Source organism: Hetaerina americana, unplaced genomic scaffold (assembly GCF_022747635.1).
Source record: "Hetaerina americana unplaced genomic scaffold, ioHetAmer1.1.p SCAF_9, whole genome shotgun sequence".
Classification (NCBI taxonomy): Eukaryota; Metazoa; Arthropoda; class Insecta; order Odonata; family Calopterygidae; genus Hetaerina; species Hetaerina americana.
The window spans coordinates 67,658,412-67,681,709 of record NW_027287538.1 but is presented as its reverse complement, the minus strand read 5'-3'; the positions used below and the strand labels follow the sequence as shown (position 1 = coordinate 67,681,709).

Here is a 23,298-nt window from a genome sequence, read left to right as displayed (position 1 = left end):
TAATATTTTATCGTTCACCTTCCTTATATGTTCTACCTTTACTCTCCATTCCCTCCTCAGGTATTGAGCCCTTTGTCTCTATCCTTCTTCGCTATTAATTACTGCGTTAAAATTTGTTCCTGTGACCCGTCGTATATTTTCCATCTCACTTCACACAACCTAAAATATTTTATCATCTTTTACACTTTGTTTAAATTTTGATAAATTTACTACTGCGCTAAATATTAATATGAGATTAAACATCCGTGTCGTAATTATGTCCGCATTCTTTCCAGTCATTTTGCCTTATGCACGTAACCTTTGCTGGGTAAGGCCTTGACCTGGTTGCCTGCCTCGACGCAAGTCCCAATGGGCTGCCTTAAAGTTACCAGGGTTCATTATTTCGTCATATATTTCGCAGGAAGACAAGTGATTTTCCTTTGTATTCCTCAATAGTGTTCTTAACGTGAGTGCTAATTTAATCATTGTCCCATCGGTTTCAGGTAACGTTGCGGCCGCCTATAGTTGCGGTGTAGACGCTGCGTAAATTACCTTCGCTTGGCTCCTATTAGACGTTTTGTCTGCCACTGCTGACCCTCCTGTGTTGCTCTTGGGCATGGCTGGGAGTGTCTGTCGCTAATCTTGGCATGTGGCAAATGTTAGTAATTCGCCTTCAGTTCCATCCGAAATAGATATAACCTATATGGCGTATTTACGTTTTCGGATAGTGAATGCCTACTCTGATATGATTTTGAAAAAAAATTTCCTGTTGGCTATGGTCGCAAAAGTCAATATGACCAAGATTTCGTTTGTTGGTAAACAAAGCCCGCGTTATTTTTTATCTCTCATTATTCCCGCGTGCTCCAGGCGAGGTTACGAAATTCCCGGGGAAAGCGTATCTTCTCGGCATTATTTCCACGTTCCCGAAGAATTATGTGAAAAGCTAATTCATTTTCCAGAGAAGAGGTCGTTTTTACAATTGTTTTGTTGCAAATTCGAATCAAATCATAATCAAGTAGCCTCTTAATTCGGAACAAGCTACCAATTGAAGTTTGGAATGTATAATAACCATATTTTGCTTTAATATTGCATTTTGAGGATGGGGAAATGATTTCAAGGAGACTAGCATACATTTATTTATGCTAGAAAGAAAAATCCAACTCGTAAAAAAACTAGGTCCCACCGAGATTTGAACTCGGATCGCTGGATTCAAAGTCCAGAGTGCTAACCATTACACCATGGGACCGATGTAGTGTAAGGCGTCAGCCTTTCAACTATAACTGACTTAATGTTTTATCCCTATGGTAATGGTGCTAACGGACTGCTAATACACGAGTTGCCCAAATCGAGGCGGGAAGAGGCTCACCCCGTAAGTATTTCCGTGGTCGCTCACCCATGACTTAGGGCTTTAACTTATCACGCGTAGCAAAGTTTTGACCGACAATGTTAGTATTTTAGAAAGAAGTATACATGAAAATTTTAATTTATTTGGTATTTATCATTCATACTAAAGCTCCACGAGCCCACATGTAGTACCAATACTTTTTTAATTGGTTTTGGATTATAATAGTCCTTTTCAAATGCTTAGGAAGAGTAGTTATATGCCTGCTGCATGTAAAAAAACGTCAATAAGATTCCTGCATTCGAATTTGAAAAGAGTTAAACTTATTCTGCTATTTGAGTTCACAAAAATCAGTCCAAAGGCTTTTTTGATATTTGAGGGTAGAGTTAACTAGCCAACGTCGTGCTAGATTCAAGCATCAGGGTGGGGGGGGGGGGGTGGCAATTCCTTTTCATGTTCCTTATTTGGTTACCAGGAAAGTCTGGTAACCAGTGGAATCGAAGAGGTCAGTTGGAACTGCGGGTGCCCAAAATTACCATCATGATTGGAACCCTGGTCCTCTGAGCATTAGGTTTGCATTACGTAACCACTGGGCTACCACGCCCTTCTTTTAGAGATAGCAATACTTTTTATTTGTTTGCAAGACCTCTATAATATTATAATGGTAATTTTACGAAGAATTTGACACTTAATTGAAAACAACCTTCGAATAATTATTTTGGTATTGGTTATTTACTCACACGCCAACTCTGACCGGGTCATCAGGGAATAGAAGATGGATTAACATTTCAGCTTCTTCTCTTGGAAGTCATTTCAAATACTATTCAGTTAAATGGCTTGGAAAATTTCAATGGTGAAGCACTATCAAACTGAAATCGCGAATCTGCATCACATAGTCACCATGAAACAAGCATTTATGTCTAATATGTGTGAATGTACTTGGGAACTGAAATTACCATCGACTTTCAAACTGGAATTGGATTCTGGATTGGAAACTGAACTCGTCGAACTGGAAATTTAAGTACTGGATGTAGCCAGCAGCTAGTTCCTTGCTGTAACGTGCAAATTAAATGGGCATGAAGGATGAAATTAACATTTATAACTGCAATTACTTAAAAATAAAAAATACTTTGAGGGATATATCGCATTTTATGCTACCACTCCGAGTATTAAGGCTCTGTTATGCGTACGTCTCAATATTTGGAAGTTTCTTTTTACACTCTAAGGAAGTTATTGCCGTTCCTTAAAACCAATAGCTATAAAAATCTTTCATTGGTCTAATAAATACACAATTTCTCTTTTTAATGTTTGAGCATAACCTTTTTTTTAATATTTCCATTGCTTACTTTGGGTGATCTAATGCTTGTTGTGTTGTTCATTTTTGCTAAATAAATGTGCAAACTCTTTCATCCGATCCGCCTTGCTGATAGGTGCGCGACGTTCGTAAAGACATTCATGATGACGTTGTATCCCTAGCTCTGGCGAGAATTTGTTTGCTTTTTCGGAGGTCGCCACCTTTGTCACTCGTCATTTTACCGGCAGAGATGAACCTGAAGACGAGACGGAACGTGCGAATTGAAAAAAATCATCAGTTTCTCACTCGCATCGCGTCAGCCTCGGCTCGAAGAGAACATGCTTGTCATCTTTTTCTCTGGTCCATTTAGAAAGAAAGGAAAGAAAAAATATATCGTACTAACTGGCATTGCCTGTCTTTAAGTACAATTTATAAATAAGTTGTGCTGAATTTTCAACCAATATATTGGTAGAAAGTGGCCAGCCGAAAAAACTTTTCTTTAGACAATAGTTCATATAATCCTAAAAATGTGTGCTCTGTGTATATTAATGTCTATCCAAACACACATAAATGTATGTCATGAGGATGCATCATTACCTAATGAATTGCTCGCGGTAGAATTTTGGCCTAAATGATTTCCCCGCTGAAACTCTTGTAGTTTATCAAGGAGATACGAGAAGTGAGTCTCAGCTACTTTGGGATTTCGGGCTTTTGGGTGTAGAAACGTATATTTTAAATAGAATGTTTCGATATTGGCAGTAACTGAAGTACCTCTATTGTTCATTTGCGGGCCGTTTGACGCGACCCATGAACATATAACGCGCTTCATTTCGTTTTACGAAAAACTTGTATATGAAAAATAAAGAGGAAATTGAACATGATCCTGAATTCATATATGTTTCACAAATGTTAAAGTTTAATATTAACAATAATGTTTATAGGAATAATATTAATTTGTGCGTATTTAATTAAAAAGGGTATTTTAATTCTTGATTAAACCCAGGTACTGAATTGCGCAATGAAATCTACTTAACAACCGAAAGACTGCGCACTAATCCTAGATTGGGATTTTTTAAAGTCATTTATCCCCACCATTCGCTATTACGTCCGAATCTTCCGTTTAATTGCGTTTTTCAAATATGCCTTTCTAATTTCCCATCACAGAATATGCTAAAAGTTTCGTTGCTCATAGACAGCCGTCTATGAAAAGGTGTTTCTTTTTTCAAATGCCCCAGGTGTTTGGCCTTGGATTTCAAACAGCTCACCGCGCGTGAGTCGCAGTGTAATACTGTATATTTAGCCGTATCAGACCCACGCAAAGTGCATGTACTTATCTCACGGGCATTAGGAGATGCAACCGATGTCTGCTGGACGTTCTACGCGTCTTCCGTGCGCTTCTCGTTGACTCGGAATGAAGTCTCCGGCAGCTTTTCATTTGTTATCGCCCCTTAATCGCACGAAAACCGATCAATGTGCCGGGAACGATCGCGTGGGGCCAGCTGAAGTCTTAACTGAGTTAGTTCCCTTCGCACCTGCGTCCCCATTTTAAAATTACCCAAGTTTTCCGTTGCAGAATGTCGATGTCAGTATCAGACGTGATAATATTCCTGCGTGGACCGCACGTGAAGATTTTTAATTCTCACTCCGGCAGGCCGGTCCCGTCCGGCCCCGTAAAAAGCTTTCGAGACTAACCTTCCTGCCAATCTACCCGTTACAGGGCTACCCACGTCGGTCACGCCTTCGCAGATGATGAAAGCGCGGTCATATTCGCTGAGTCGGCGCGTTGCGATAACCTTCTCGTGCCCATAGTGCGACTACTCACGCGCGTGTGTATGTGTGTGTTTGTATACCTTTTGAATACGGAATTTCCCTTTTTTTTATTTAGCAGGCCTCTCTTCACGTGAAAGTTTCTCCGCTCCTGTTTGGTCTGTAGTTTCCGAGGCAGGTTTCGTTCCACACGCCGTCCTAATTTCTTTAGCGAGTTAACTAACTGGAAATTTCGTGGCATCGCGATGCCTCGCACAATGGCATTCGGGTGAAGGAATGAAATTAGAAAACAAATTCCATTGAGATCTGGGAAAACCCGCTGATTAAGAGCATAAAAATGCCCGGATTCATTGAGGCAGGCTCTGAAATATCGCCGTTCTATTTCAAACCACGAGATTATCTTTCATAACTGTACGTGCGCTTTCGCCTTCAGTGTTTTGGTTCGCTCCCGTTTGATATCCTTTCCATGTGTTAATTGCCGAAATTTTTTCTCCTCTCCATCCTTCCTCGGTTATTAGATTTCTTTTCAATCCGTCAATTCAGAGACGACGAATGCCTAATTTTGGCTGAATGGCGTTGTGGAACAGAAACGTTATACCCCAAAAATCAATCTAAAGTGTGCGACAGATTTGACAGAATTTTCATATATTTGCGAAATTTTTCACTTAATGGGAGTCAATCATATTTTCACGTCACTTACGGTCGGGTTAGAGTCACGGTGTGACTGCTCCTTCCTGTCTGAGGATTTGAACCCCGCATTGTTACGGAGACAATGACGGGATTTATTCTTGGCGACAACCTCTGCCGCTCGGAATTCCTCGTCGGGCTGCATTGGAATTTTTCATATGAATTTTTATGAGCTTCGTCCTCAATCCTCATAGTTTCAGAATCGTTCATTTCGTTACTGCAATTCCATTAGTAATTTCATCCCTGCCGTTATTCAGGCCCGGAGACGACTCAGCGGCAATTTGAATTTATAACAGAGGAATAAATCGAGCGATGAGTTTACATGAATGACAGCGAGGAAATAATCCCGCACAATATCGCCAGTTCGGACTATAGTAATAAAAATGGTGATATGTACTCCTACGGCTAGAGATAAATTTGTTTTTCTATTTTCCCGACTTCGTTGTCCTCTTATGCAGTTCAAGGGTATGAAAGTAAAAGAGAGAAAAATACTTATCAATGCGTGTCTCTCTTTTTCATTATTATTTCAATATTGAGGCTGGTGTCCTCAAGACCCCTCAACTCACCTTTCGGTGGTTCCTACGGTTCTGAGTAGATGCGGATGTTATTGCGAGGTTTATTTTTTCCGATCCGACGTAAGTGTAAAAGTATCGCTAAATTACAGCATCATTGGTATATACTCGGATCCTCAGCGCTCAAACTTCCGATTTTTTTCAACAAAGTAGGGTAAATGCAGCCCAGGAACAAACTTTACTGTGCGCCACTTTTGAAATGTACGCATTTTGTGTCATATAGTCATTCCTTTTTCTGCCTGCGAATTCCGACCGTATTATGGCACTCAGGAGATCACACAACTTGGCCGGGAGTGACCAGAAAAATTGCTCGGATTTGACCCGAGGACACTTGAATTAGCATCCGGGCGATCTTTCCAATAGGGTGCCAGGTCGCTATGAATATGTGTTTTTGCTGTACGAACAATAATATTAGTCTTTAAGAGCTCCTATTTACTACGTAAAATGGTTGGCTGGAGCTGATGTATCAATCTCAGGGGTGTTTGAAGGTATGTTGCAATGGTAGATCGGTGATTCTCATTGTTAATATATGTATGGGTGAAAAATCTAATATTAGGACTAGCCAGCGTTAGTATGGCTGGTTGATATCGATAGTAGATTAAGAATACGAGCTCTGCTGAAGTTGTTGGATACTAAATGTTGATGTTCAAACTGTTGAAGGATACAAGTTTGTGGCTACTTACTACTCCCTACGTGTTACGAATTAAAGGGCATAGTTTACAAGTGAGTGAGAATTTTCTAAATAAAAATTGTCATGCTGTTCATTCGAATCGCTTTGATTGTCTATAGAGTCTAGCATTCACCGGTTCGAATCCAGTTGACGGCTTTGGACGCTCGCAGTTTAACCAAAGTTACAGGTATGTAACCTTTTTCGGGCGTCATATCTTCGTTGGAAACTTCAGGAGACATAGGGAAAGGAATTGTTCGCCATTACCTGGTTTGTGATTAGCACTTTCCCTAGGATAAAGTTAGAGGAGGTGTGCCCAGCCATCACTTATCAAAGCAACCTTTGGGTTCATAACTGTGGTTACATTATTTTTGTATGCAGACTGCCACGCTCCAAGGAATCTTTAATTGCTTTTAGCATGTTACGAAAAGCTGTAGTAGTGCCAAAAAAATTGTATGATAGCTGATAACAGTATGCAGACCGAAATTTTAGTCCAATTATTTTAATTTGCACGTTTAATTTAGTTTTGATGCCTCTTGTGACCTTGCGAACCCGACGTTTTCATATCTCGCATCGAACAAGCGCTTCTCCCGCGCTAATCATACTAACTTCCTCTCTTCTCTATGCGCCGCTTTAAATATTTCTTTTCCTCTCTCTCTCTCGCATTAGTCACCTACTTCGCCTTGATTGTCGCTTTTTTTTCATGGGCGCGACAGCGGATGAGTCACAACATGGCTTCCCGCGATCACTTTCCCGCACGGTAGAATACGCGACCGTGCTTTGCCTCCCAACCCCCTCCCGCCTTCCTCCTTCTCTCTCCTGGATGCGGGAGTGGATGGCTTCCCTCTCCGGGGAGAAAGAAATATGGCGAGATTAAATGACGGATTCCCGGCGCACTGTATGGAATAGTACGCCCGGGCCTCTCCGTCAGACGCGTCCGCGGCAGGGGCGTTGCTTTTTCGTGTGACTTTCCGTGGTTTTGTGACGACCGCCAGAGGTGTTCGTCACGGTTGGCACATTTCAAACTCGGCTTCCCTGAACCGAAACATCTTTTGTCCTTCCCTCCCCTTCACATGCACACACAGCTCCCGAGGGAGTCTTTGGTTTGACGGTATGGCGTTTTCTATTTTGTTTTCTCAATCTAGATTATTTCCTTTCGGCGGAAATGGCGGGGAGGTTTACTGTTAGATCCTGGAGAAGGAATTCGGCATTCTTTGGTGACGGGCTTATCTGTAATCACCCGGCCGGAACGGAGGAAGGATTTTGAAAATTTTCGTGGATATTTTTCATTGATGTAAAGTCGTTGACATGTACTGTGTCAATAGTAGAGGATGGAATATTTGAGTCATCGTGTATTAGTTTCACTGTGTCAATATTATTGTAACCAGACCCTTGCAATTAATGCTGTTATCCTTTTAGCTATTGTATGAAATCAGCTTGCACCCTGATTCACATCTGATGGTGATACGCTACACTTTGACCAATCTAAAATAATTAAATGATTAGTTTCTTTAATATTTTACTAACCTTAGTCTAACACAAAATCAATAGATATTTTCTGTATGCCTGTCAACTCGAGGCATAACATTGCGATTTTCTATCTTAGCCCATCCTCTGATCCTGAATCTTTATACCGATCTGTTCTAGCTTTTAAGTAATTTATTATGTTAGAAGTCATGTTTAACGCAAGTAATGCATTGCCAGTAAGATGAAACATCTCGGTATAAGGTTTACAGAAAAATCATTTTTTCAAATTCAGTGGACCTGCGGAAGATGCCGGGACAGTAACTTTTGACGGAGTCATCCGCTAATACGTATTGCTCTGCAACAATTTCAAAATTTTGTGAATATCATTCACCTTAAACGGGATTCGAACCCGAATGTCTCGATGTCCGGCCCAGTGCTTTAGCTAGTTAAGTTTTTGAGGCATTCTTTTAGACTCCGTAATTCATGGGATTTTAAAGTAACACGACGCCAAGAAATACTGTGCATACAGTGTCACAGGTTTTCGCAATCGTGCGCGTTGCGCCACAGTCCACAAGGTTAGAGCAAAACTCCAAGATTATTTATTCGCGAAAATAAGGATCGTTATATTACGCCCTGGCAGATATGAAGTGAAGTATTTATAGCTGGTGCTTACTACCCCGTAGAAACATCTCTTAAGAAAGCAACCATTATAATATCTCCTCTGCTTTGCCTGTAGATTAGATTTTCAATTACTCGTATTTTTCATTGCGCCTAAATGCATTCAGTGATGGAATGGGTTTTTGTGTGACTTAATTCCATGTATTTTATCATTTTAGAGTTCGTTCGTGGTACACCGTAGATTTCATCTCGTTGTTATAGATATGATGGCAATTGTTTTAGTGACAAAGCTAACGGTAAGTTTGATTGGACTGCAAATGGAATACAAGGGCAATGTCGATATTCAGTCCATAGCGCGATCTTGTTTGAGGACTAAAGTCTATAATCATTTTTCCTACACCCTTTGCAGTTACCCTTAGTGGAGTGACCTATTCGCTTGAATGTATTTTGTTGGGCATCAAATATTCCGTAGGCTATGGCCTTAATGATATTCTAAGGTAGCTGCCTTACTTACTGATACATGTGTTTCTAATAGGTACAATTCCATATTAGTTTTGAATTAACGTATACCTTTAGCAATTTGCCAAGAATTGAAACAGCATCTATCGTACAGCATTGTCTTCTTCTACTTCTGGTAATTTTTACTCGGCTTTCCGTCGTCCCCCTCAGAATTTTTTCTACTCGATTTTTTCCTCACTCATCTACGATAAACTAATGCTCTCCCTCCTTTCGCAACCTTCTATACACCGAAACCTTTCAGTATCCCCGTCCTGTAATACGTCTTTCTTGGAAATTCCTCTTCCAAATTTTCTCTCTTCACCCACACCGTCCAATGCTTTTTTCTCATTCCTATCTGACAAGTCTTCGTTTGAACTTCTCTTCATCCCTCCTTACTTTTCCCATGTTTTTTCCAAACTCGCATCTCAAAGGCCTCCGAAACGCCACGCCGCGACGAAATAGAAGCCTTGAGCGTTCATCCTATTTTCTTGAAGCCTAAGTCCTTGAATCATGTAACACATACACTCTGCATTAGGTATTTTAATGATATTTGTTTACGTCTCAAACCAGAGTCATTGTCATCTCCTTCCACACTCATTTCAACCCCCAAGTTCCTATCCCCTTCACCAGTTCGAAACGTTTATTTCCTGAAATGAATGTTATTTCTGCTTTTCTCACTTTGATTCAGATTACTACCGAATAAATTTACTGCGCCATCCTTTCTTATTTGTGACCCTCCCCTTTTACCTATAAACTCCCATTTATCTGCCATTAGATTAGATTTCCAACGAATGCCCGACGCATGTGCTCCTGTTGAAAAGATTTATCATACGAACGTTGTGAGTTAAATTTACTCAGAATATCACGTTCGTCCCCGAAGAGGTATATCCGTATAAGAAGGCAAGAGTTCTAGTATTAATTATTTATCCATATTTAATCTAATTATGCCCAGAGTTTTATTAACAGTTTTGTACAATTACCGTGTATTCATAGAGTAGATGCAAGTTGGTAACATTTGTGCGTCTTGTTTTACCCTCCGGTACAACAACTGTAAGAGTGTTATCGGATTTTTTTTCTACAGGCATTTCCGTAACACTTCTCTCTCTGTAACTCTACTTTCGCTGTACCCATACATTTTTGTCCACTTGAAAACGAGATCATTTTTAAGAAACGCTTATTTATTCGGTCACGGCGGATGAAGTCGCGGTGTCGGATATTATAATTGCATACCGGACATGACGCAACTCTTCAATCGCCCTCCGTGAGATCTTTTCGACGGAAACTCGTCGCACCCAGCTGAGGTCATCCCCGCCGGGGTGCCAGCCAGCGCCGCTCATCTGTTTAATGGCCGGCGTTGAGTCGTTCCACGAATCGCACGCTGCGCGAGGGCGTCGCAGACAATGTGTCACGCCGAAGCGCCCCCGTTACATATTTCTGCGTTCCTCGTCCAGTTGCCCGTCGCATTTGAGATCTTTCGAAGGACTAGCGTACGTAAGTGCATAGTCATATGCAGCCAGGACCTGGGGGTAGGGATGGGTGAGCAACAGAAAAATCAGGAGCATGGCGGAGAGGGGGTGAATATACAGAAATGTGACGAATTGAAAGCATTCCACAGGGTAAGTATCTTTATGCATTAGGCTTAATCTACCATTTCAATCCTTTGCGGTTTCTTCCGATCAATATAGTTAGTGCTTCAGTAATTATGTCTCGCTTTTGAATTTAATACTCCTCCGATGGATTCATATGCTGGTTAATTACTCAGAACAATATATTGTCATTGAATGAGTAAGACTCGTGGAAAGTCAATTGAAATAAGTCGTTAAATAGCTCAGAGAATCTCGCATTTGATTATGCATTCGAATGATCGGATTCAACCGAGGGAGTTGGCCGATGAGTTTTGAAATGGAAGTTTCCGATACATTTTTATTTCCCCTTCCTTGTATTCTCTCTTGGCGAAGATTCAGTCCGTCGGTCACAGAGTTCGGCTTTGGTTTTTTTATCTATCTCCTTTTTTCAGCAAAATAATTTCGCGCTATTATTTTTTCGGGCGCATTCAAGGCGAATTGCACTGAATATAAGAACGTGACTTGAGAAACGCAGTTTTATTTGGAGTTGAGCGTATAGTACGTGGGAACGGGTCCATTCATATTGAGTCGTAGGGACTTGATTCAGTTCTAAATATGGCTCATGTTCATCTTTAAAGTGAAATTCGTACATGAAGGATCTCAGGTTTTCCGGGGGATAGACGAGGAAATTTTCTTTAGTTTCTCACCGGTTCGCAATGTCGGTCAGCATCAGCGTTTCGAAGGTTGAATCTGCCTTCGTCTTCAAGGCGAATGATGCTGAGAAAGTCTTTCTGATATTGAAACTAAACATTTAGTTTTTATTTCTTGAGATTTTTACTATTCCACCCAATCAGCGAATGATTTTCTTGAGCTGTATATTTGCAAATTCTGACCATCGCACCACACGCGATAAACTTAGAAACAACGTGAAAGATACCGTAAGCACTCCTTGAATCCTGTTATCCGTGATTAGTAATATTTGCTGGAAGAATGTATGATACATAACGGTTTCGAATGATTAGCGCAGTCGCGTAAATGAACCAATTATCATTTCCTTGTTTAAAGCGTATGAATTTCACGTACACTACGTCAATGGCTTGGCCCACTATTTGTTAACATCGATGAGCAACCGTTTAGGCATTGTGCTCACCGAGTAAGATGCAGTTTCGCTTAGCCCCGCAAATTTTACCTTGTTTTAAAAGTACCTTCCTTGTGCATACTGGTACACCGTGAGAGCTATACTACCTGCTTGGTGTAAGGCTAATTTAAGGAAGGGGGATGGAGAATAAATCTTATTCTTGCGGTAAGGGTTCCTGGGGAATGCATTCCGAACGTACCCTTCACGTTCTTCGGACCTATTTGAAGTCCTCTTTAAGGGTAGTCAGTGAAGGAAAGTTATTCCATTCAAATAATTTTAAAGCAATGGAAGAAAATGACTCAATTTAGCTAATTTTTCCATTCACTCTTGTCATCGAGCATTTCTTTCGCCTCCGTCACATTCATAAATGTTTTCTTAAATACTCTTTTGTTACATGATGCATATAATGTTCCTCGCATTGACAGTCTTTTCGACCACACCCACCCATGACTTCATAAATAAATTAATCTATCTAAGATTAGTGGCATTATGTATTTTGGAGCATGCTTCGTACGATTTCCATTTTTATTGCAATTGAATGAATTCAGGTAATGGTGATTTTCACTCCTTATTTAATTTCTGAAGCTAAAGTGTAATATTCCAATCAGAAGGAGACGCTCCATGTCGTGGTAATCCTTTTAATTCCTCAGTTTCTGCGTTTAAATCCAAAATTGAAGTACATCGTCTGTGCTGAGCTTTACTGGAAGTCGCATCATTTCCGTGGGCTTGCAACTAAAACGGGGACGTCCTTCTCTTAAATTTTTCCGAGCGTTGCCTCTCATCACGAGTAGGAGTTCCTTGCAGTTTTTAAGAGTTGGGTGGGTTTTGACAAGTGATGTGACAGTCTCGTCGTGTCGATCACGGTTGAAAGATATGAACCGGTGAACGAGTGAATGTTTTCGCTGTATTCCGCACACCTTTTCAAAAATCTTAAATTCCCTAAAATATCTCGCAAAAGATTTTTTATACTAGTTTTTCCCGATGCGAAATTTCGGAAGGATTTCTAAAAAAAATGATAATTCCCTTCGACTTTGAAGTGAACTGCGCTGTTTTTTTTGCGATCCTCAGAGACGAACTAGACAGCTTGAGCATCGTCGAGCAGGAAGAGGGACGATCACGGATGGCTGGAGAGGGATGAGAACGGATGCTGCCCCGGTGCTATAGTGATTTCTCCCTCTCCGCATGCATGATTCAGCCTCCCGAGTGCTGTTAACTCATTGCGACGGGCTCTTTTGCTTGTTCCAACGTCTGTGGACTGCGCAGCCGGAACACGTTAATTCTCTCCTCCCCCCCATCACCTTTTCAGCCGTGAGCCTAAGTGATATTTTTAGAAATTTCCGTCATGTGGGTTTTAAACTCTTGAATTCGAGACTGGCGCTTTAAAAATTTCGCAAGTTCCCGAATTCACTTTTTTTTCTCAGATTATTCACGCGTCCGCGTCGAACTAAATGTATATTATTATCTTTTTCTTAATTCCTCGTAAGGGCCACGTGGCTCATTTGCCCTTAGCCTCTCGTCGCACTTGGAGTGTCGAGATCTACTGGTAGGCTACAAAAATCTTTTTTCTCACACTCGACGACAGTACGTCACGTTTCCTGCAAATTTTAGGAATTTCCTAAGACCACGACACATGATTGAGTTTTTCATGGTATAAATTCGAAATTGTGTAATTTATGTGTTCCATATTGGATTTATACAATCCCAGTAGAGATTTCAACGTCTTAACGCCATTTTAAAGTGTAAGGATATTTCACCGATTGTGAGAAATTGAAACCGCAGTCGGGCAATATGTATCGTTTTCTGGATGTTGCTCTATCTTTATTCAAGTCCGTGTCGAAATGTTTTCAGCAGAATGATGCCTGAAGAAGTGCAAACCACATAAATGCGTTGAATGTTAGTTACTTTCAAAGGAATTTATGTAATTATTTCTTTCGTTATAGAATCATGATAATGAACAGCGAGACTCTCAATTCAACTCGAGACGGTTGCTAAATGTTCCAAATGGGGATTTGGCCCATTCCGTCCCGGCGTGTACCGCCTTTCATGTAAGAGCACCAGAATTATGATTCATAGCTTAGTCGCTGGATGCCTCATCACTTTGCAAGTTTCACGAGTCTTCGCCATTTTTTTAAAAAATGTTGACCTCACTCATCGATCCGCTCTTCGTTCCAACGAAACAATATGGGTTTTGTTACCACTTGCAAAAAATGTGTTAGTTGGTGTCGGTCCATTTGATTCACTTTAGGGACACTTCGATTGATCGAGGAGTTTCTGCTTCGGTTCTCCTGCTCTTTCTCGTCGGCCAGATGTACGCTTTTTGCAGTGCTTCGGTCTGGAGGAAGGGAAAAATCCTTTCCGTTCGGGTTCGTGGGGGAAGAAAGACGGGTTCTGTGGTTTCTTCGCCATGCCCGGTGGAGAACTTTGCGTTAAGTTCGCAACTTTCGTACTCCCTCTGCTTCTATAATTGGATCTTTGACTCTGGTCTAAGGACGTTTCGTATCAATAGGATTCTGCTCCGCGAAATGTGAGGGCTTAGGTTGTTAGCTGTATAACTGGGAAGAATATCCCCGATGCCTCCAAAATAGAACCGCGGTATTGCGTGATTTCCCCAAAGGACTCTGTATTCTGGGTTCTCTTTGCGTGGGGAATTCCGTGCTTTTCGTGGCATTATGAATAAATGCATCGAATTCCATCGCAGCCATTTTCCAAAGTTTATCTGCAGTTGACCTAAATCTCAACACCACCGTTTGCAAGCCTGAATGTTGGTTTATACACACCCGCCGATGAATTATTGATTAAGAATGTCCCATATAAAATCATTGCATGTAATCGAACTTCAGTTTTCTACCCAACGGTAAAATAACTCCCCTTGACTGGATTTTGATTTGTCCGTTACGCTAGAAAATCAGCGTTCTCACTGGCAGTTTATAAATTTGCATTTTTTCTCACATAAATTCACGCTGTGACGGCGTATAAAAGTTGTACTTGGTATGCAAGCCTCATTTTCAAGAATCGAATCATATTGCTCTTTTTATTTAAGAAGTTATCATCATGTTAAATCTACTTGCACATATCTTACCATGTAAACTTACCTCATAGTGCGTACTGTGTGGAATGTTCTTCATAATATATCGTTGACTTCATGGCGTATCTCACATTGTATTAAGAGTCAAGAGTGACCTTTATTGGTATTTATTGAATTTGTGCGTGTAAGGTCTAGAGAATTACTCTGCCTAATATGGCATTGAGTCTAAGTGCTAAGTGTCAAATCCAAAAGATTGTCGAACGAACGTGTTCGCATTGAATTTATAAATGATTTTGTTTGGGTTTGATTCTCAAGAGCCCGTTTCTTTAGGATCAATTTATAAGACCTCTGAAATCAGTCGATCACTTATAGGTACACTTGGCCCTCCATATAATAATATCCTGTGATATAGCGGGAGGTGATAAGGTCTATAAAACATTTTCCCTGAGGCTCTTTTAGTAAATTCCTCTTCTACTCTTGAAAAACTCCCCATCTCCCTTGATTTAGACATTATTCGAGAGTGCAAGGTACCGATTTGTAGGGAAACCTATCTTCGTTGAAGCCAAACCGTTATTTATTTTGTAATCTACGAAATATAATTTAATGCGCCAGAGAACAGCTATACAGTTTAGTGAACGTGGGAACAGCAAATTCGCCGCTCCAAAAGAAACGCAGTATTCCTTTGGAAAATTCGCACCGAGGGAAGTGATCAGGCATCGTTTCCTCAAGCAGTGGCGACTCGGTCGTCTGCTCTGTCCTGGAACAGGTGATCGATGACGGGAGTGCGCGCCGATGCGTGAGGCCTTAGCAAGTCGTTGGTTCCTTGGCATGAAACCCCGAAAGTAGACGAATTTCTCTTTTCGGATTTTGCAAGCAACTTAGGTATAAATTTATCTGCTGCAGCTGGATCCTGTCACGCGGCGTGATTTCTCAATTTGGGCTTGAAGAAGTGAGCGGAGAACAAGATATTTATTTCCGAGGGGAAAGAATGAGAGGTTTGGTAAATACAAAAATAATATTTGAATTATACGAGATATCTTCGGTATCACTCCGTTGATGAGGGTGGCTGTGACATTGACTTGGGGAAATGATTCGCGATAGGATCAAGTGAAAAAATGTGACTCTTTTATGTTTATATTTTCAATAAATTTAAAACATGCCTTGTTTGTGTTAATAATGCCATTTTATTACTCTTGTTTCATCTGTCCATTCCCTCCGTGTTTCGTATTTTCTAAGATCTGATTTCCTTTCTTTCTTCACATCCTACCCCGTGCATTTTCCAATGTCTAGCATGACATCTTTCAGTCTTGAGTTCCTTATTTGTAGATGACCTAACCTTTCGTATTCTCGCGTCCTCAAAAGATTCATTTCTTTTCGCGCTCTCTATTCAACACATACATGCTCATTCGTTGCTCTATCTGTCCGTCTGATTTTCACCATTCTCCTCCCCAGTCGTATCTTTAATCTTTCCAAATAGTGGCGTATATTATCCTCCGAGTCAATAGCTCATACACCACTGAACGCCTTGAGTAACATTTCATCAGCCCATTACCTTCTTTAATCCAGTAGCTTGAGATTATTACCCTTATTTGCATAAGGCAACCCTGGCTAAGGATGTCTTAACCATTATTCCAAAAGCAAGTACTCCATCCATGTGAGGTTACTTAGGTACTATATATTTTAATGCAACAATTTCAGAGTGTAAAAATCATTCGCCTTGACTGGGATCCCAATCAAGACGATTGATTTTTACACTCTGAAATTGTTGCATTTTAATACATATTAGCGGATGACTCCGTTAAAAGTTACTGTTGCGGCATCTCCCGCAGTTGCTTTGGAATCTGTATACTTTAATTTCTTCCCATATTATAGCTGAAATAACTCTTATTTATATTTAAAGTGAACGATATTTTCGATGCCCTCATTGTCTTTTTGATGTGATTACTAGTCGTGCAAGTCTTGATAGAAGTGGGCTCTTTAATTTCTGAATGTGCACAAACGGAGGGTTTGGTTTCCATGGACATGTGGTGTTGCTTCTTGGATGACAAGTTCCTATGCCACATGTTTCCCGCGCTATTTTAAAGGCAACTGCCGATATTTTTGGCAACATATAAATGGACGAATAGTTGAAGGTCGACGGTATGCAGACATTTCCGTAATCCTTATTTGTGTCGCGACCCTTAGGTATTGTATATTGAAGAGTGATGAAAAATCTGGTTTCTTTCACTATTCCAATCTTGACCGCCGTCTTCAGGGGTTCCACTATTCAGCGTATGCTACGTCATTCAGCGCACGCTTGGTTTCGTTTGGAATGTTCTTGAAAGACGGCCATTACTTGAGAAATGATTTCTGAAAACTCTTTCCTCCAATCGAAAGTGACTCGAGAAGTATGGGAATTCAATACGCGCAGTTCCGACTCCATTGAGTAGAGTTGCGTGGCACAGAGAAGCAAATTTAGAATTCTTCTTTCTACGTCTCCAACTGTGTTCTGTTTTACGTATTTTAAATGATTACTCGATTTTTGTAATAGCAGTCATTATGTATGCCGAAGGAGGTTATTAGAGTATCCTACAACCATGTCCAATAATTGCGTCGTATTACGATAGAAATAGATTGTCTATGGCTGCTCCTTCAGCTATCAAGGCCTTGGTATTTTAAATTCTTGCTCCCTCCCGTTTAATAACCTCAAGTGATTAGTTCCACTGGATGAATTAAGTTACATTCAATTTCATCCACATTACCATTTAGTTGAAATGTTATTTATAATTACGAGAACCAGTGCATGCTCGTTCGCGCGATTACCATTTAAGCAAGTAATCACATATTAAGTGCTCTACCTGTATGTTCGAGGTTGATTATTATAATTGCATTCGCTCGAATCATTTGCCTTCAATTGGGAGTTAAAATATTTAGTTCGGTTTTATTGGTGGTTTTACTAATTGAAGGTGGTGACTGATTCATGTTTTCCACACATTAAGTATGTCGAATGAATTCGTCAGCAATGTGAAATCATGAAGAAGACATTAGTTGACAAATGGAATGCATTGGTCAGCCAGTAGTTGAAGCAGCTGCGGACTCGAGACTTGCGTAGTTCGGAATTGAGATTATTTGTTTTTTTTTACAAAACCTACATTTCGGATCCACGTTGTAAATGGCTTTCGATGGTGATATTTTATGGAATGAATCCATTTTTATGAATAGAGGTTACGTCCCTGGCTCAAGCTTCTGACCCAAGGCCGCCACTCCGCATCCGTTCCTGTACGTGCAGGTTTTCAGATCATTTCTGCTGTAGACATTGTGCTAACGGTGAGCTATGACCTCGGCCGTCGGCGCACCCACAGCTAAAGCCAATGCCCACCGCTTAAAAGTCACCAAAAAATAAATGTACCAGAGGGAGGGCGAATCGCCGTTTGGCCGCAAGGTGGAGGATTTGAGGTGGAGTGGATCGAAGGCATTTGATTAACACGCAGGGGATCCGTGCAGCGGAACCGTATTTTTTTAATTTGAAAGTGGGACGGCGTTGGCGGAACTTCCCGCATGTGGGTGTGCTGTCCTGCAAAGGTCACTTCAATGGTTTGCCACTGTTTATTTGGGCTGAGTCGAGTGTTTTCACGTGCCAATCACACGTTTTCCGTAAGCCGGAAGTCACCTGCGGGCTTGTTTGGGAGATGGGCATTTTCCCTCCGGCGTTGTGTGACACCGTCTTCACGGGAAGGAGAGATATATTAAATAGGTGGACGCAAAGAATATTCGGCGGCTGCTGAAGGATTCATGAACTCCGAGGTTCTCTTGGGGATTCGATAGGGTGAACTAGGGACTGGCGTAAAGACCAAACTTCGATGTAATTGACGACCCCGTGCTTTTGATGGAGTCGATAATTTTCATGCTCGAGGAAACGTGAGTATTCAAAGCGGAATGCTTTCAGGAAATAGCGACGGAGGTTAATAAATTAGTTCTTTCTACGCAGCTTTTTGCTCATGCTCAGAATCATGTACATGACAACATCGCCATTTTATGGCATCTCTGTTCGAAAGTATATTTCCAGTCATTAATAAATTTTCTATTCCCTTCATTCATTAATATTTCAGGCGTAAGAGAAGTTGAATGGAACTCATATTAAATCCATATCCAGTGTTAATTCTCTTACCCCTGATATCTTCTCGTCCTTAAATCTCTTTTTTTCATCTGTTATTTTGACTATTTTTGTCGTTTTGGCTTTCTCGCGAGACTCGCGCTTCCTTTGTGCTTCCAACAAATCCAATTCGTGTCCAGGTGTTTGGGCCTTCTTTCTCGTGTAGTGTTGTTCCGTATGTCCCTATTTTAATGCCCATCCTAACACTTCCTTGTATCTCGTTTGATCTATCCATTATACATTCAGCGAACATCGCCGGCGCACGGCTTCGAAGGCTCATATTCACATCAGCATTGTTTTTCCAATGGTCCATACCTTTCAGTACCACTCCCCACACTAATTTTTTAACCTACTCCTTCCTTGTTCGTCTTGTATATTCTTGGGTCACAAAAATTGCTTCTTCGTCAGGAACTCCTTCTAAGGTTGATTTATTCTACGCTTGATGTGTTGAACGTTTTCCATTCCAAGTCATGCTGCTTCCGAGGCAGCTGAAAGAATTCACTTGTTCTAATTTCTCTCGTCGTAGCTCAGTGCCTGCATTCGGCTTTTCTCTTCCGCATGTAATGTTGTTAATCGAGTATTTTTCCCTGCCAACACTCTCACAGCATTTTGCAGGCCATGTCGGTGGTATTACGACAGATATCAGTGGTGGCAACCGTGATTTGCGCAAATGCGTGATAGGTGAGTATTTGGGGTGCGGGGGGATATTAGCATTAGCCGACGTCATATCCCCCAGCACCCCAAATGGCGAAATAGCATTCAAACGTCGGAGAACTGTAATTAAATTGATAATGATCCTCGGTAGCCAAATCCAGTAATTTAATCTTTAGTTTGTAGTTGTAGCTAAACATTCATTCCTGCTTTTTTTGCATCTGATTCATGAAATAAATGAGGCTTTTTTTAAATTTTATTGTTCGTATTAATTCCTTTTGACGTTGAAGAGCATCTTGAACTATCTCCTTTACCAACTACAGAAGAATTATTCGGATGTTGTCAACGAAGTTGAGAAACTGGTTCTTACAGTTTGAATTTGAATTTTCTTCTCCAATAGACCTTTGATTGGAAATGCAAAATGTGGCCCTGAACCACTATATTCGTATGAATATTGTTTCTAATTCATAATAAAAAACTGTTTTGGCCTCTTATTTGTGGTTAAAGCATATTTCTTTTTAAATTGAAAAAGCTTTTATTTACGTTTCTACGCTCTTAACAGCATGAACTATAGAAAAAGATGAGATGTTTCTGAAAATGCAATGGGTTTTACTACGAGAGGAGTAACCTAAATAACCCAAACTACGTGACTATCTCAAAATGGGTGAATTTCTGTCAAAGACGGAACCTGGTTCGTGAAGCAGCAATGATCCTTTCCTAACTAACTATTGGACTCAAGTTTTATATTCCTGCATTGTGGTCGGACACGCAGGAGAAATCATTTTCGTTTCGCATTTTTTTTATTTTGGGCGCCCCGCCCGTGGGAGTGGCCTTAGGTGCGATCCCAGTCACGCAGCTGGAATGTGTTTTGCGTTCGTGAATCCTTCGGGAAATTTTGAATAAAATTTCCGCTGCAATACGTGACGACCTTTCATCCTCCGAGCTTCGCGGGACCGGGGGATGATCATCCATTTATAGCCAGTTGCCATTTTTCTCCGCCCGAAGCATGCTGCACTCTTTCTTAGTCGCCATCATCGTGCATACTCTCGCGTCGATTCTTACCGCTGAAATATAGCTAAGCGCGTCTTGTGGTCTTATCATGTAATTACGGTGAACTGAAGTGGCTGCTTAGACGAAGTTCCTTACGGTAAAAACACTAATTATTCATCATAGAGGATTTTATCTTTATTGTTTTGTTTATGTAGCGTTTTCTATCTTGTGGCTGTGCTGGGGAAAATATATTGCCCCTGGGGATAATATTCGTTGTTTTTTCGAGGTGCGGTTAGACTTCTCAAATACGAGGGTCGATTGGACATGGATTGGGCAACCTTAGATTATTTATCGTTACCGCAAGGCCATTTTCTCTCGCTTCTGATTATTCACGCGTTTGGTAGTCATCCCGCGCTAATAGTGTAACTGAAAATAAAAAAATCTATCATTTTCAGTTTTGTGTCAGGATTGAGTACCGCGATTCAGCATCGTTTCCTTATGGCTGTGATGTCTGCCATCTCATTACTCTCAACCTTTCAGCTATCCGTTTATTCAAATGAATTGTTCTTTAAAATTTACTGAACTTACTAACAACTGACTAAAAAATAATTGTGAAGCTCTCTTTCAGAACCCATTCAAGATGGAGTTCTCCTTAATGGGAGATTTTCTCATCAATAAAACTGTTTTTTTCACCAACTTGATGGCTTTTTTGACTCGTAAGGATATCCGTTTCTTGCTGTGTATATTTTTGCATGAATAAAATTGTCTGAGGCGTCACTTTGTGGAAGCGATTCATATCGGAAAAGAAAGAAATACTTGGTTGTTCCACATATATTTTATTAACAAACGGTGTTAATAAAATATATGTGGAACAACCAAGTATTTCTTTCTTTTCCGATATATTTTTGCAATTATTTTGCACTCGAGGCTAGCTTTTCATATTTTCAGTGACCACTACTTGCACGTGCATTTATTTAATTAAACAAAGAAGAGTTTGCTCCAATATTGCCACGCATTCGATCTTTTTCAAAATAATCGCTCTTTTATATAATTGCCTTATTTGCACCGGGAATGTGCACGTTGAAGGATAGGTTTCCTCTTCTCTTTAAAAAGTCTTATGAAATGTTCGCAACCTTATCATATTTTCTCTCGCTCTAGCTGGTGCTTTCTTTTTTCCCTTTATCCTGTTGAACTTGGTCCTCTGAAGTTATAAGATATTAGAAGGTTGTTATTTTGTGAATACCTTCGCTTGCGTTATTTCTTTTCGTGTCCTCTCCGAGTGTGTTTGAGCACGGACATAAGGACCCTTCTCTGACCTCTGGTTATGAATTCCCAAAGCACCAACTGGTTTTTTCTTCGGTATTAAAACCGATGAAATTTCGTGCACCTGTCGAAACGTAAAGAGTTTCGATACATGGTGAAAATCCGTCCCTAGCATTGCGGGAGAGAAAAAAAGGGCGTGACTTTGGCGCATTCAATGCGTGTTCGACCGTTTCGAATTTCCTGCTGTGGGGAATCGCATTGACGCAAAATAAAAGAAACACGCATTTTGACGTGTCGAAATGCAGTGATTCCTGCTGCATGGCAAGTAATTGTAAAAGAAGAGTCTGAAGGAAGGGAGAATGTTGGATAAGCGAGATAGAGAGAGGAAAAGAATAGGCGTGTTGGACGGAATGCGGTGAGGCAGGGAGCATGTGGTGGAGTTGATGAATGGTAAATCGTTATGCAGGGTGTTTGTGTTGTTTTGGTTTGGGGGGGCCTTAGAAGTGCAGCAGTCCATGGATCCTTCAAGACATACCTTGACCTGTAGACTACTCTTAATAATGATTGGAAAAATATGAAAACATCGGATGTTTCTTCGTCAAAGTTATCGCCAGGGTCCTTTTGGAAACCGTGATATTTTACGGTGGTGAGGGGAGTGGTAATCTCGGGAGGAGTCTCCTTCGAAGGCATTAGAAGAACTAGTTGGTGTCGCCCGTCGAGGTAATTCGGCATGCCCTTCCCGAAGACAGCTGTGCGCTCGCTTGCGTCTCGTAAGCAGGTTAAGAAGCGATTTGGCTCGCCGCCGCTACTATCCTCGCCTTCGGAAGAGCGTCTCTCTCTTTCTCTCTTAAATGCTGCACCACTCCAGGGCGTCGCCCAGTGAGTGTGTGTTTGTGGCTTGCCTTGGTTTCACTTGCCTTTTATGGAAAGACCGGGGCAAGGCTTCAGGCGACGGGGGGCTAGGTGGGGACGGAGGGCACTGTTCGTCCGCGCGACCGAAGACGTTTACTTGTTTCTCTTACTGGAATCCGAAATGGGCTTCTCAAATCCCTCGGCCTGACACTGCCTTTAATGGGAGGCGATCTTAAATCATGTATGGGATGCTTCCTTCAAAATCTTGGATGCTCACTCGTCTTCCGATTCGGTGGGAATTGCTAGGGTGAATATCGCCGCTCGAGTGATTTAGTTGAGCGTACCCTCGTTTCGGATTCGGTGGCGCTGGCGCAGGTTAGTGAATCTCGGCACCGTTATTGGACCCCCCGCCCCCTTATCCTTTCCTTCCATTTCTGTTTCATTCGCATTGGGGTAGGGGAGGGTGGGAGAGCTATGCGACTGCAGCAGGGCATAAATTAGATTCCTGTGGGAGTAGGTACCTACTCGCTGCAAGATTCCGAAAATGAATTGCAATCCAATACGCAAATTTGGTTTTTTGTGTGATAGCGCCAGCAGAAAGCGATGGTAAATATCTCGTTTTTCCTGTTTGTTTATACGGTTATGTTTTGCGGAATTTTCGATTAAATTCTTGCAACAAAATTCAGCTTTTATTAATATTTTGGAGACAAACATTGAGGCAATAAAATGTCCTAGTAATTTTAAATCATGCAGTTTGCCAAGTATTTACCCTCGGGAAAAAATAAAAATTT

At 41.0% G+C, this 23,298-nt stretch overlaps 1 protein-coding gene and 1 non-coding gene across 4 annotated transcripts in view; one reads left to right on the top strand and one right to left on the bottom strand.

The window, feature by feature from the left end:
• LOC139698826 (uncharacterized) overlaps nt 1-23,298 on the top strand; it is a 260,429-nt gene that overhangs the window by 43,637 nt on the left and 193,494 nt on the right. The window lies entirely within an intron of this gene.
• TRNAQ-UUG (transfer RNA glutamine (anticodon UUG)) lies at nt 1,154-1,225 on the bottom strand. The gene has a single exon. It is a non-coding gene; the product is annotated as a tRNA-Gln (tRNA).